We start from the raw sequence: 15,938 nt of genomic DNA on the forward strand, positions 1-15,938 counted from the left end.
ATGCTGAATATTCCGAATCATCAATCGTGACTTTGAAGTTTGTCGGGTCGACAAGTTACGGTAACAATGGCTAATTTATTAGATTAATTCAACGAATCGAAAAGTGTATCGCACGGCTTATTGCGGGAAAGAGTGGACGCATTCAGCGGAATGCGTGTGACTTGGACATCAGAAGAGGCACCGCGTGAAAGGAATCCTCCCCATGGTAGCGGCGTACATCACAAGATCGGGAACAATCGGACAGGTGCAGCGAGGAGAGCGAGAACCGACGGTCTTCTCTCATCGCGGGGGTTGCTTTATTGCCTAAACTAACTACGGTCCGACAAACCACAGTACGGCTCGAAAAGCCAAACCGCGTCACAAGTGCATGCGGATGAATGTACTTGCACCGACAATGAGAGCGCATCGCAGGTCCAGTGTCCCCGCTGCGAAAATTTGGCCGATCGAATAGCGTCAAGCGTTTGAAAGTGCATATATCTGGTGGACAAACGGTAATGCGACTCGTCTATATTTAGAGCCCGTTAAGAATGTCAAGTGTCCTACTGTTCGAGTTCTTTTTGAGGTGCACCTCTTGTACCGTTGTTATTTTCAAAGTTTGTTGGGAAAGAAAATATCTACATATATTTTCAAGAAAAATTTATTCACAAAGAGAGATATTTTAGTCACCAAACAAACTAGAAAAAGAATATTTGAAATATAAAAGTTAGAAAAATATTGTGTTTTAAAGAAGAATATTTACCTGAGTCTAAAATAATTCAGAATAGTACTAAATGTCTGAGAAACTTTCTACGAAGCATAAACGTTAAATCGGGTCTGGCGCACTTTTCGTCGTCAGGAAACGTCCGGATCATTAAGAGCGGCAACGTTTGTATATTCTTGTTTCAATCGTTATACACGTCGCTTCGAAAAAGAGCTTTGTGCATCGTCGTTTCTGGATAGAGGGTAGATCTCGGAGGAAGACTGAAGGCGAACGTTGCGGATCTTGGAGGTCGTAAAAGAGAATGTTCATTGAGATTTGGCACCGGGACGCGGCCAAGACTGTTTTCTCATGACCTGGGATACGCCGCTCGACTTCCACGATTCGTCCGAATATTGACTGTGCGCTAGTCGAAAAATCTCGGCCGTAGTTGCTCCAGAAATGTTCTTTATCGCGCTTCTTTGCACAGCACGTTTTACGCTTCGATACCCTTAGCAATATAGACGACGAAGGATATTTCTGAAGCTCTGATTTCTTCAAACTTAATCATAAAATTATTAACGAGACAACTTTCCAGAATTGATCGATTTCAATGTCAAAGTGCAAAAGTGTTCTTCTCGTTATGTCAGATGATGCCCTGAAGAAAGGTTGTACTTATCAAAATTTTTTACATAATTTTTTCAAAATCGTTTGTCTTGAATTTTTCCTCATTATTTGAAATGTTATGTCCAAGTGCCGAATATGTTTTATGCTATCAGTGATCTAACATTTTAGGGGGACGTAATGCGAAACGTTATTCTGGTCACAGGTTGACCAACGCTTACTTGGCCAATGGGCAGAAAGTGTTGTCACATCGAATCAGCTGCGAAGACGCCGGTGAGAGATGTTGTTTTACCCCGGAGATGTTTTCCCTTCCGCTCGGACGTGACAGCGAATATCTAATCATGGGAACAACACTAAAATGATGCGTCAAGCAAAGATATAAAATTCCTTATCTATCTATATTTTAGAGGTATGTGAATCGAAATATTTTGTGATTAATAGTCTTTTTTGTTACTCGTATCTATGTTAATGTTAAAACAATATCATCTATTATAATATTAATATTAAAATGTGAAAATTATAGAGAAAAGATATAAAGAGTCTTTCTTGATAAATGTAATGAAATTAAAAAAGAATTTTTTGATGTACATAAAGACACAGATCTATTTAAAAGGAATGATGAATATTCATGTAATTTTCTCCAATTCCCTTTTTACGATTCTTTGCACAAACAATATGCCTTGATGTTCGCATAATAATGAATATTTATTTCCATAAACATAAAAACAAGGTAAACGCAACGCATACAACGAAAAATTACAACGAGAAGTGGAATTTTTTCGCCGTATTAACTGAAACGATAACTTTGCAAAAACATCTCGAAAGAAGAGCAAAGAAATTCCATTATGGTTCAATTACCACATCAATAGCAATAATAGTCCAAAGAAAAATTAAAAAAAATTTGTTTACATGTTACTCTTCTAGAATCAAAAGCTTTTAGTTATTGCATATGATTTTACATTTCGTTGTAAACAAAGAATTGACCTGTTATACTAATTTCCCTTTTTCTCGCAATATTCTGGTAAATATGATGCGTAAAATCACGTAAAATTAATGCGATAAATCACGATTACGAATATATATATGATGTTAAATTTTTGATTTACTAGAACCGTCGATAATCATACTGATTGAAAGTCAATCGATAAGCCGAGACCACTCTAAAGCCATTGAAGGGTGGCATTGAAATCGGTTCGTGACATTGATTGACACATTGGATATGAATATTCACGAATATCTAATCGGATTTCGAATCACATTTTCAGTTTCCAATTTATTTTTATACTAATTAATCGGTACTATCAATTTATCAATTACACAGTTAATTAATTCGACGATTATATAATTATCTAATTAATTAATTTTCGAAACTTATTACAATTTTATTTTAATATATTATTATATGAGAGAGAAATTTCCTTTATAATTTATATTTCTCTATATTATTCGTGTAATATACGTAAACAAAAAGCTAAAAAGAAAACATCAAAATTAATAAGATATTATATTCCTTCGCCCAATAACGCGAGGGTTAATTTTCAATCAAATAAAAGCGAGCGTCATCGTTAATCGAATGTGTGCTGAAACTGCAATAGATACAGGGATTTACGAATCTACCAGCTCTCGCAGCAGTAGCGAAGCATCGAATGCGATCAAACGCAACTAATAACTCGGTGCAATGATCGACGTCGACGGCAGCAATTACCGCGATATCTCGACACGAGTCGTTAATCGCTCGACATTTATCGGGTGTCGCGGTGACGCGCATTTCAAAGAAAATCCAATGTATCGTCGATGACGACAGTTTCGCGCGTAGACAAATAACACGGAAAGTGTGCCTTCGGCAGAATGACTGCGTCGAAATCAAAATTTATATATATATGCTATAAAAAAACATATTACTGCAAATCGATATTACTTTCATTTTAGAGAATATGTTTTGCACGTAGAACTAAGAGCTTCTCTTTTTTAAATCCGATATTTGAAAGTTAATTTTTCATATAATAAAAATAAAATTTTTAATAAAAAAGAAATAGAAAAAAATTATATTTTTTATATTAATTAATTTTCGGTTCATTTATATTATATGTATATATTTATATATGTGTGTATACATAATTATATCTTTTTCATAAAATATAAAAATAATGATATAATTATTGATTAATTTTGGTAGATTCAGATAAGCTTCAATTTTTTATGATTGCTTTTAATTATCAGAAGTGTATTTTACTCAAATGATGAGATTCTCAAAGGGTGGTAAATGATAATGTCAGACTGCTGATTATGGGGGCGCACAATAATGCGGGGATAGCACGAGCTTTCTACGGCTTGTTCCACATCACACACGTGCTTGTCAACCTCGCATACGACACGCCTGGTGAACACGTGGGATTAAATTAATATGGGTATCGACAGCTTTGTAGTGTTTGATACGAGCTTCAGTTTGCCGCGGGAACTTGCGCGATTAATCTGCGTTTAGTGCGACGGATTGGCCGATCCGTTGTTCGATTAGACAATTTTCGCGATATAGAGAAGAGTTAAAAAAAAATTACATATGAATTATATGTGTTAAAGAGAAATTTACACAATTCATTTCCAAGAATTCATGATATATATAAAATGCGTGCTATAGAAATAAATAAAGAAAGATAGTATAATCGAAATAGAGGGAAATAAAGAATTTTAAAATTAAAAATGTATACATATGCACATATATATGGAGGAAAAATGGAAAATATACATATAACTCAAATAAAATAATCCGCCAAAGAAAAGATTTTACATTAATGTACAAATATTGTATTTTGTCCCTTTTTATATTCAAAATTAAAATTAAAAACTTAAAAGGAATATTAGTTAACTGCATATATATGCAAGCAAACAAAGATAAACATACAAAATATGCATAAAGCGATAATTAATTTCAAAATTTTATCCGCTGTTAGTACTGCATCCAAAAATATATATATGTGTGTGTATACACAATTATTTATTTATCTAGTAAAAATTAATACTCGATGAAAATACTTTTAAACAATATATTTAGTATTTAGCATTTCGAATCTTTTAAAATAATATACTTTTTATTAGAACCTCTGCGTATATGAGAGCAATCTGCATAATTGTGATATAATAAACGTTATCAATCTTTACAAATACGACATGACTCTCCTTTGATCATTCAGCTCTGTTTTTGACATATTGATTTTGCCAAAGTAACGTCTGGTCAATTGTTTTCGCGTTTTACAATATTAGATTCGCAAACGGTAGAAATCTTTAAAATATCGATGATTATCGGTTCGAAAGGTTAATGGAATCGGCTCGGAAGCGTACCGCATAGGAAAATGATGGACATAGAGTAAGAATAGAATCGATCAAGAATCAAGAGATGACCGCTTTTCTATTAATACAGACGCACCGGACCGGCGGTATCCCTGCATATATGTACAGGATGTTCCAAAATCACTGTATGTTTTTTTAATGATAGATTTTTTGATTAATTTACAGTCTTCTTCTATTAGTATCATATCAATAATTTTCGAGTTATAAACTGAAAAGAAGAGATTTTTGCCCATTAAATTTTGTGTAAGAAGCCTAATATATAAATAATAAAATTATATATATTTTAGTTAATTTTTAGTTGATTTTTTATGAATTTAGTTAATTTTAATTTTAAGTGAAGTTTACTTTAATACATTTTTATTTTAATTTGAAATTTAATTATAGATGCAATATAGAAATTGAAAAAGTGCAATAAATAATGATCTTTCTTAATTTTGTCGTTAAATCGGTTTAAAAACTTGGACTTGAAACTAATCAAGAAATCATTAAAAAGACGCCGGATGATTGTGATACGTCCTATATGTGTACATATATCTTTATTGAATATTCAGGATGAGACGATGCGTTTGATTGGCGCCTCTGGGGTCATTCCGATAGATGAATAGTTTCTCTATACTTTCGTTCTATGTCATCGCAACTCGCCGAAGGCTTGAAAAAATTGATTGGCTCTTCAGAATACGATAGCGCATCCTGCGGATCCAGACACACTCGTTCCATTCAGACACGCTCATTCTATCCATATTGTCCTAGATCGAACTAATTTTCTCTTCTTTCTTTCTTCGCTTTTGTGTTCTGTGTTCTTTTCTGATTTTCTCAGAAAATAGATATCAATTATTTTTTCTATATGTATCAAAAATACAGTTAGTTAAATTATAAAAACTCGGACATTTTAATGTGTTGAAGAGATAATAGTTTTTAATTTATAAAACTTTTGTAAATTTTTTAAAATTTCTAATGCTTATTAAAAGGGTACTAAAACTTAAATATTTGAAATAAAAAAACCATATATATATTCTTTTTTTAGAAATAATCGTAGAAGAAGATTCAGACACAGCTTGAGCAATATTTCAAGGTAAAAATATTAGAAAAATGAGTCACAGATGCATTCTGACGACGAGGTAGACGCGACTCGAATGCGCAAAGAAATGTTTAAAAAATTAATAAAATAAGTTCTCTCTCTGCACAGTTTGCGATTGTTTCCTCAAAGTACATGAGACAGCATACTCTATTATTATAATTATATGACATGATTATATATACGAAACATGAAAGAAATTTGATAAGAAATATTAAAAGCACAAATCTATTTTGTCATCTGTCGTGAAAGTAAATTTTTTTATTAATATATTTAGGATGAGTGTAAGCGTTATAAAATTTATGATAATATGATTGATTTTATCTTGTGATGTATTTATTTATTATAATATAACATATGAAACCAACAAGTTTATTATATTTTAGACTCAATCATCTTGATTGATGTCCGCAGAAAGATAATGCTAACGTAATTAGTGGATTTAGCTGGATAATTCCAGGTCAATGTGTTGAGTGTACGATGAAGTAATTAACAGGATTAGCCGGTCTGTCGGTAGTTCAGGATCTCGGTCTGTTACCCTTTGAACTAAATCTACCTGAATAGAGCGTAACAGATCTAGTTCAACCTGAGATTGTTTCATATATGGTTATCTATTATCGATACAGAGTGTGCAAATCAAGATTGTTAGGTCATGTATGCCGATATCCTTCAACATAATTTATATTTCCGTAACTGGTATTACTTTAATGCCACCAATTTATTCGAGAATAAAAGCGCAAATGAGAGAGAATAGAATCAATTATTATTCCAGACAATTGTTTCAAATCACAGTATTATCGCGATAATAATTATTTATTACAATGATACAATTTAGATAACATATAGATTATTGATGAAAAATTGTCTTGCTAATAATTAAGTATTATTTTATATATATTAATGGCTTGAAATTCAATTCTCTATTTTTCTTTATTCAATGTTATTTCATAATACATTGATATAAAAATAATTAGGATAGAGACACACATTTAGCTCCTTACAATCTAAATTTTACAATCACGTGAAATTTGAGATAAATTAATTTTTATTATACGAAAAATTTGCTTTACAAGTTAATTTTTATTATAAGAATTTCTCGTCGATTACTGTTGCTTTGAATATTTTCTCTATATTTTACTATATTGGATCATAAATAACATGCCATTTATATCTCAATGAATTTTTCCCAGCAGTTTTAAAAATAATTAATTCAAAAAAAAGAATAACGTATTTTTATTCAAGCGATAATCGACCTCTTCTCGAATTCGCGCTGTAATATTTCCGGATGTAGCACCGCAGCGATTTAATCCGGAAATTCCGCTACGAGAGCGAGCGACTTTTCGTTGCGCGTTGTGCAGATTTTCTTGATTTCGCTACGTGCCGTCGAGAAATATAGGACAACAGTACTCGTAGAAATGCCGCAAGCCGCAGGTGCAAGGATGCGCCTGCGAAAAGAACGCGTGTCACACGGTAGAAGGTGGGCAAAAATATTTGCGGCGAGCGAGCTGCGGCTGTTAACGTCGGTCGTCATGTCTGACGTCGCTGAATAGAATTAATTTAAGCACGCTTCTCTCGGTGATCTTCTAAAGCATAATCTGACGTTGAATTATACTAGCTGCCGACTGGAAAAATCTTTCTCTTCTCATCGTCCGACTTACGGTCTTATCGATAAGAAACCTCGCCGTTTATTCACGAATAAACAGGATAGAATCGTCTAATTACGATTATATCTAAATATTGTACATTTAATTGTCCTTCGCATAAATTCGTGCCACGTTAAACCGTGTATTTTTCAATCCATCGACTAAGAAGTTTCTCAAATTACATTGTAAAGTTTATATCCCGCCGAGAGTTTTTAATCACGCATTTTATAACAATTCCCTCTCTTTCTCTCTCTCTTCCTCTTTTCGTTTGCCGTATATTAATAAATTATTTCAATTCAATTCAATCTAGCAATTGCGCAAAGTCGCTTGAAAAAAAGTGGCTTCGTAAATTGAGACGTCTGCTCTCGATTATATCGGAAATAATGATTGCGTCGCGTAATGGAAGCACGAAGAGAAAGTTTGTATTGCACAGACGATCGTGGGGGTCGCTAAAAGCGAGGGTTGCGTTCGAGAATCGCCATCGTAATTAGACTCGTAACCAGGTGTCGCGTTTTGTTCGCCATTGTCAGGATGATCCGACGAACGGGGACGTTCTCCGCTCGTTTCTTTCGCTTTCCCGGTGGAGAAGCGTCTCCCCCATCCTCGCCGCATTGTCTGTTTTGCATTCAGCGATTTGATCACGCTACGCTAACTCGTCTAACGACCTAACGCTTCGTGCCATTAGCGATTTGCGGAATCGCCAATCTCACGCTGACGCTCTTCTTCCTTTTCTTCTCATCCCCTTGTCTTTCCTTTGCAGGAAACATGAACGAAAAGTCGCAGGTGGCGTCGGTCCTCGTGACTCGAGAACTTTCCGACCCGTTGAAAGCATCGGTAAATTGGCCAAATTTCTCGAATTTGCTTGTTGTCGAAGGGGAACAAGGGGATGAATGAGTCACCTGGAGCGAAAACACGCAGGTAATCCCCAATAACGACAACAACAACACGAGGATACTTATCCCGGGTTTATAACGAGCTTGTAATCTGTACGTTCGTTGACTACTTAATTTAAGGTTCGAGCTAGTTCAAACGGTAAGTTTGCGGTGTCCATTAATCCTCGACTAAATCTCGGTTGTTATTTTCGAGAACTTGTGCTTTCTACTTAGTCACCTTCCCAACTATTATTGTTGTCTTAAGTAGAATAAATCTAGAGATGTCATTTTTAACTTACAATTAGAAGTACATAAATCCACTGATCATAGAAGTATAATAAAACATTATTTTCAAAGTGGGAGATTATTTCCAAAAAATGATAGAATAATTACTTTTACACTCTCTCTCGTAAACAGAACATTCTTTGAAATAAATAATTTAATATTGTCAACATATCTTTTTATTCTTCCTTAAAATAATTTAGATTTTTCTTTATGTATATAATTTTGATATTTTATTATTATTTTAATAATATATTCAGATCACATAAAATTACTTTATACAAATTTTGACAATTTAATTATTCATATTATTTATTAGAGAATTATTCATGTTATTACAATATTAATTATAAAAAATATTTCTTTTTTTTATTAATTTTGCACACACATTTTTAAAAAATTCTCCAAATTTTCTTTTTTCAAAATTTGAATCTTAGATTCCGCTTGATTTATAGTATTCATTGCAGTCGCGACGAAAGACGAACTCGTTAATCGGACTTATCTCTTCGGAAACAGAATCGGCGACTATAGTCGGCTGCTCGCACGCGGAGTCGCGGTCACGAGAGCGGAAACTACCTAACCAGGATTCGCTTTTCCGAATTCGGTCAGCGATGTTTCGTCGCCTTTGTGTCGGCGTCCACGTATTTGCGGCATTTCTCTTTTCAATCCGGCCGATGGCCGACGAAGCCGCAACCACGGCCGGACCACGTTTTCATGCCGAAGTCGGTGAGGAGCAGAAACAGTGAGAGGACGAGAGAGATGAAATGATGGAAAGAGAGAGAAAGAGAGAGAGAGGGAGAGAGAGCATCATGGCATTGCGTCTGACAGGACGAGAGCTCCTTCCTTTGATGTTCGACATCGGTATCCAGCGAAGCGTGAATCTAATGTTCCCTGGAAGCTTACTCTTGCACGGTTTCGACTAGACTCTCGCAAATTGTAACATCACCTTCCGTTGAATTTCCTTTCAGCGCGTCGCTCGTTCACGCGTGCATGTGTATACCACGCGTGTACAAAACCGCTCACGGTCATCATTGTTTTCCAAAATTTAGACCGAAAAAGAAATCATTATATTTCTTCCCCTGTATCCAAAGAAAAGTTTCAGAAGTTAATTATATTACACACATAATGAAAATTGATGAAGGATGCAACTAGGTCTCCCACAAGAATTTCAGCAGGACCTCTTGAGAAAATCGCGCTCTTATTATTCTCGCTGCGATTCTCTCTCGGATCGGAAGCCGCGCGAAAGAAAAGGGAAAGTCATTTTCCCTTCCCTATTGCGAAAATACGTGTATCGTTTATCGTAGGAATTATAAACCGACCAAATATTGCGGTCTCGCGAGAGAAGCGGCGCAGTCTCCTTTGAGGTGTCGACAAGACACCTGGACGTTGCTATAATGGCACCCCGTGGTGTCTTTGTGCCTCGCCGCGGCTTTTTGAATCCAGTTCAGTCCGGCGACAATTATAAGCTTCCGCTCGGTCGCGCGTATCCTCGTCATGCCTCGTACCCTCCTCCTCTTCTTCTTGTCGTTTCACCGTAGGATCCTACGCAGGATCCCGCAATCCCTGGGCGGAGTTCCTCGACGACATAATCGTCGTCGGCGAGCGCGTGAATCCGACCCGAGAATGTCTATGAAGAATCTCGACGATTCTCTCGTCCCCTCAACCGTTCGCGACATTTAGTGTAAAGATCGTCGGTGTCGTTGTATTATAATGACTTTTCCTTTCAAAGAGACTTCTTGAGTTGACGGTTATACATCGAGACTGCGGACGCGCGCGATGCAAAGAGGGAAGAATAAGGAAAGAGGGTGAAATAAATGATAATTTAGAAATATATCTCCACGTATATTAATATACAAAAATAATTCTTGAGAGATAATTTAATGTAGATAAAATTTATAAAATTTAAAATACATAATATTTTTAACCTTATTTTATTTTATATATATATGTGTATGTGTGTTGTACGAATGAATGAGATTATATAAAGTATGAACACTTGAAGCACTTAAATATAGATAATGAGATACGATATATATTTGATTATTTCTGTTAATAACTTTTGTCCTACTTTATATCTTGTGCAAATTATTTTCATTAAAAATTTCTCTCTCTCTTTCTCTTTCTCTTTTATTTAAGAAAATATTTTCGAAGAATATATACCGTGTTTCGGAAGGGAAATTTCATAATAGTCTTAAATGGCGTTAACAAGCGACAAACGAACATCTTAGAGATGCGGATTAAGCAAGACGTGATTAGGCATGGTTGGCGTATCCGATCTCAGTTTCCGGCTAACCGGAATCAACGAACCAAGCGAGTGCGTACTCGACTGTTAATCTGCGGATTAAGCCGTAAGACGCGTTTAATCTGCGGCTGAATACGGCGGCGGCCTCGCCCTCTCGACGACTCTTTAACAAGGACCATCCTCTTGTCCTTTGTGCTCGCGATAAGTCCTTCGAGACGCGCAGCAGCATCTGCCGGCGCTCGGAAACTCCTTTCGAGTTATTCCCGATTCGGCCGTGTCAATGGAACCGCTTGGCCCTTTAAAGGGAGGAAATCCAATTACGTAATATCGTGGTACGCAGAGGAAGCGGTCGCGATCCTTGATGACGAAGACTGTGTCGGAGAAGATGGATGAAGAACCGTATTGAGAAGGGCAAAGGTAGGCCTTATAAAGCTTGAAGAGGCGAACACTGGAGAAAGACAATCGATAGAAAAAGGGAACAGGAGAAGAGGGCAGGAAAGCAGTAGAAAAGGATAAATGGAGGAGAAATGAGGAAGAAAGTGACAAAAAAGAGAGAAGCATGCGAAAATAATACAATCCAGCAAAGGATGAAAAAAGGGATGAAATGAAAAAAAAAACAAGAATGACGAGAGAAAAAAAGAAACGGAAAAAAGTTCTCCGAAATAACAAACAATACAAAGAGCGAAAAAGAAGAAAAGCAAAGGGTTGCAATAATCAGAATTTAAAAAAGTGTGAAATGAGAAAGGAAAAAGGACGAGAAGGAGAGAGAGAGAGAGAGAGAGAGAAAGAAGAAACGATTGAATACTTTTAATCCAATTTGAGGTGTGCTTTACTCGAACAGAATTTTAATCCGTCGAGGTTATTTAGAGGAATCTAGAGCACTCTGTGTATCGAGAAGGAGAAAAAGTACGCACGAGAGGAGACGTCGAGAAGGTTTGTCTGGCAAATATACCGGCGAGCATCCCGTGCGCGAGTGATCTAGTCTATGGGGGTAGCCAGGTGAAAGTAACGCGTATCTCACGCTGTCCCGGCTCCATCTGCTCGCGAGGAGGAGACGTCGTGGAAATAAAATCGTCGTTCGATCGGCGAGGCCGAGAGATGGGGAAGAGAGGCCGGGTCGCTCTTGACGAGGACGAGAGCAGGATATTGCTACGAGAGAATATCCTTAAAAAAAAAATTTTTTTTCCCCCCAGAAAGACACTCGCGTGCATTATTACTCCGAATTCATACATACGACGGCGATAACGCATTTTTCCTTTAGAGTCGCCGATGTACATCGTCGTTATGGCATCCCGTTATCCTCGAGCCACTCTGGAGCTCTTGTTTACGGAGTAACTTCGATATTACGTTTTGGGATATTCCATGGACTGTATATCTCGGCGGAGCGTTATCCGGTTGCTGCCCGAGTTATGGTAATGCTTTCCTTCCGATGAATTTTACACAGCCAATTTTTCCTCTATGAGTTAGCAGACTAGATTTTTCAAATTTCAATCTCAATATTCTTGTATTTAATTATTAATTTTAATTGTTTAATTTTATTTGTTAATTTTAATTGTTTTAAACACGTAGTATCACACTATCTATATGTTTCTTTATATTTTTATTAGAGATCTGAAGCTTAATATTCTTGTGTATATTTAATTATTAATTTCCAGTTTCTTCAAACACATAAAAAATATCACACTTTTTATACATCCTTCCTTTATTAGGTCCTCATTTTCATATCAATTTGCATATAATGAATTAGATGTTCGGCGTATCTTTTTCTTTATAAGTCTGTCTCTCATTCTCTGTCGTGTGCTATTTTGCTTGCTTATGCTTCCCAGAAATGAAAATTTTATTCTTGTAAGCCGTAATTGCTGATCGATAAACCGATAATTTTTTGTCAGGAAAAGCCGGACAGCGGGTCTAATCATCTATCATAAGAATTTCGAAAGAAAAGAAACTAGATATCTCGTGTCTTCGTTCACGCTGCCCAGTGAGAAGTAGTCATTATCACAAACAGCTGTTACAACCGTAAATTATAGATCACGCCGTAGATCCATTTCGCAGTTCACATTCAGAAAACGTGTAATCTGGAGCATTACAGGAAAAGGTGTGGTAGTTGCTCTCTCCCTTCCGAGAGAGATGTGAGGGATTTCGAAAATCTCAAATAAATATAAATATATTTCTTTGAATAATTAATTATCATAATAAAAATACAGAGAGAAAAAAAAGAAAGATTTTAAAATTTTTTAAAATTTCTTTAAATATGATGTTAAAATCAAACGAAAAATAATCTTAAGCAAACGTTTAAACATTTGTATATTTAAAGATAATAATTATTTGAACCGGATTAAGTATACTTTGAAATAAAATTATTATATCAAAGATTCTCTTATTATTTATCGCTTATATATTTTATATATCGAAAAATATCAGTTCAAATAAGGTTCGAGAAAATTGATGCGCGCGATCCGAAGTATACTTTAACACCGATCGCGTTCGATAATAGAAAGCGAGCTCTGGCGAATCCTTTTCTTGGTAAACGATCACCGGTCACGCTGATCGCCACCGATTTCGCGGTCGTTAACTCGTCGATCGCACGAGTTCCTCTCGATTATATCAGTGATAGGCAACGAAGCGAGACCGCAAGGCGATACAACGCGAAACAAGACGAACGGCGCACAGGAAGAGTCACGTAGAGTTACGCAAAAACAGAAACCACCGAAATCATAAATGTCCGTGTTCCTCGATTCTGAAATTGAAAAATGCCAATGGCGATGCGAGAGAAAAAGAGCTACGAGAATAAATAGGGTTGCAAGACAAGTTTTGATATTGCTTGTCTTGTCTTGTCTCGAAATTCGAGATGAAAATAAAATTTTTTACTAGGTATCAAGACAATATCAAGATTGTCAAGATTATTGGTCTTGTCAAAATTATTGATTTTTAATAAAGCTAGAATATATTTAATATGTAAATGAGATGTGAGAAAGAATGACACTTATTAAATACAAACATAAAAAATTTTATTCAATAAATCAACACATTTATGTTTACAAATTTAGAAACAATTAATAATTTATAATATTTATTAATAAACAAAATAAACAATAAAACTTTACATTATTATTTAATTAGATAAAACTTTGCGTACACGATCTTTAATTATATGTTTATTCTAGTATCACTGCATACATGCAACTGATTTTTTTAAATATGACACATACATATTGTGTTTTGGGTAATAAATAAATGACACATAAATGATAATAATAATATTAAATTATATTATAAAAATTGTGTTAAATATATTATTTTAAACAATTGTTGAGTATTAGATAAAAATTATTAATGAAATCGAAAAATTATTAATAAAAACAATACATAAAATGAGATTTTTGCTATAAAGATTCACAAGATTAAGACAAGATTAAAGTTTTCGAAAATTTCCAACATAATCAATATAATATCATCTCGTTTTGAATCTTAAATTACATAAAAGTAAAAAAAAAAGAGAACTGTCCATATATCTCTGTACGAGATTGAACGATGCATACAAACTTGTAATTAATTAGCTGCATCAATCAATCAATTTCCTTGCACTCGTTTAAAATTGCAAATGTAGAATAACTGAGTAAATGAAAGTGATTTGCGAAAAAAGCGACGTATATTAGTACATCAATTATTTCGTTTTCGTGAAATCATCCATTTTTTTTCTTCCCCCCTTGATTTAATCGTCCAAACATTATCGCATTCACCAAACGTTTACTCGTTTCGTTCCTGGCGTGTCCAGAAAACGCAGAAGCATAGAATTAATTTCCTTTGTAAGATTTTTCGAGAGCTCATTCAATCGGAGCGCTTAAGTCGCTCTCTGAATGAAAATGAGAATGAGAGGAGAGGTCGATCGGAGTCCGGCCTGGGGCCCGTCTTTTCGATGCGAGTGAATAACTTTTAAATGCGATTAAAGATGATATCTAAGCGGATCATATATATGCTCGTTGTTGAGCACGAGAAGATTTTTCGATCTCTCGCATCCATGATCAACCGCTGGAAAATCCTACTCCTCTTAACGGATAATATAATGTTGAAAATTTCTGAGGCAGATTCGTGCGGAAATTTTCGTGCATAAAAGAAGAATATATCGAGAAAAAAAATGAAATGATTTTTATGCAAAACAGACAAATAATTTTTCTCATTCCTTGTGTCTTTCATCTTGTTATGCAGAGGAGAGATGATTATTATACGAAATAAGATCGCGATACATTTTGTATCACTAAACGTCAGTCGTTAAATATTTGCGCACTGTTGATATTTATTAAGTATCTCCGACGCGACGATGATCGATTTCGCGCTCTCGCTGCTTAATGAAATATCACTCCGATCCTTCACTGTCCATTGTAACGTAGTGTATAAAGGATGTAATAAATAAAATGGATGCGGCAAATCTGTAACAGTGCTTCGCGGCAAAATACACGCGGAAAAATATTTGACGTCGTAATCGTGATACGGACTCGGGAGGAGGGGGTTGCAGGGGGGAGGAGGGAGAGATAGGGGGAGCGTTTTAATGAACTTTCGTGGCATCATAAATTTCATAAGCGAAAATATTTGCCCTCCAAACGAATCGCGCCGCTGGCTTTTTTTTCCCCGCAGGAGAAAGCGGATGGGGAGGGGGATGGAGAATGTTATTTTCCGAAAAGTGTCAACAGAAATTCCGCGGGTGATCTCTCGCCGCTGAAAAATATTTTTCAGCGCGAAACGATCTCGAGGATTAAGATAGACGAGCTATATATGCGCGAGCGGGATCCTCTCTTCTGCATTATTACGCGGCGCGCGATGCAGTTTGTAATGAAAACGCGCTGTATGCAGATCCATAAAAGCGAACGTTAACATTTTCTCTCTTGCCTTTTTAAGCCGGCGAACGTGAGCCGGCACCGTGAATACGGAGGTATACGTCGATGGAAAAGTTTGACATAGCTCTACGCCCATATTTTTAAGGGTCATGAATTTTTAACGCTTTCGCGAAATATTTCGTTATTAATGCCGCGAATGTTGAGAGCGATCGTCGAATGCGTCATAAATTTGTGAAACAGGAAAGATACTTAAATATAATGCAAAGAAATAAGATATTTTCGATGTCCGATAATGCAATATATCCTGATAATTGTCACACATACAGTGGAAATATAATTGTCAGAGA

The 15,938-nt window shown here is 35.6% G+C and overlaps 1 long non-coding RNA gene across 4 annotated transcripts in view; it reads right to left on the bottom strand.

The window, feature by feature from the left end:
• The window catches only part of LOC145965985 (uncharacterized), a 232,990-nt gene that overhangs the window by 79,494 nt on the left and 137,558 nt on the right, over nucleotides 1-15,938 (bottom strand). The window contains exon 5 of one of the 4 annotated variants that reach the window (XR_014436933.1): nucleotides 1,479-1,635. The exons of the other annotated variants lie outside the window; for them this stretch is intronic. This is a non-coding gene — a long non-coding RNA (uncharacterized LOC145965985). Of the gene's footprint in view, nucleotides 1-1,478; nucleotides 1,636-15,938 lie in introns of those variants that run through there. 4 annotated transcript variants of the gene reach the window in all.

Source organism: Camponotus vicinus, unplaced genomic scaffold (genome assembly GCF_025532165.1).
Source record: "Camponotus vicinus isolate PSW18456_S1 unplaced genomic scaffold, iyCamVici1.0 SCAF_2, whole genome shotgun sequence".
Taxonomy (NCBI): Eukaryota; Metazoa; Arthropoda; class Insecta; order Hymenoptera; family Formicidae; genus Camponotus; species Camponotus vicinus.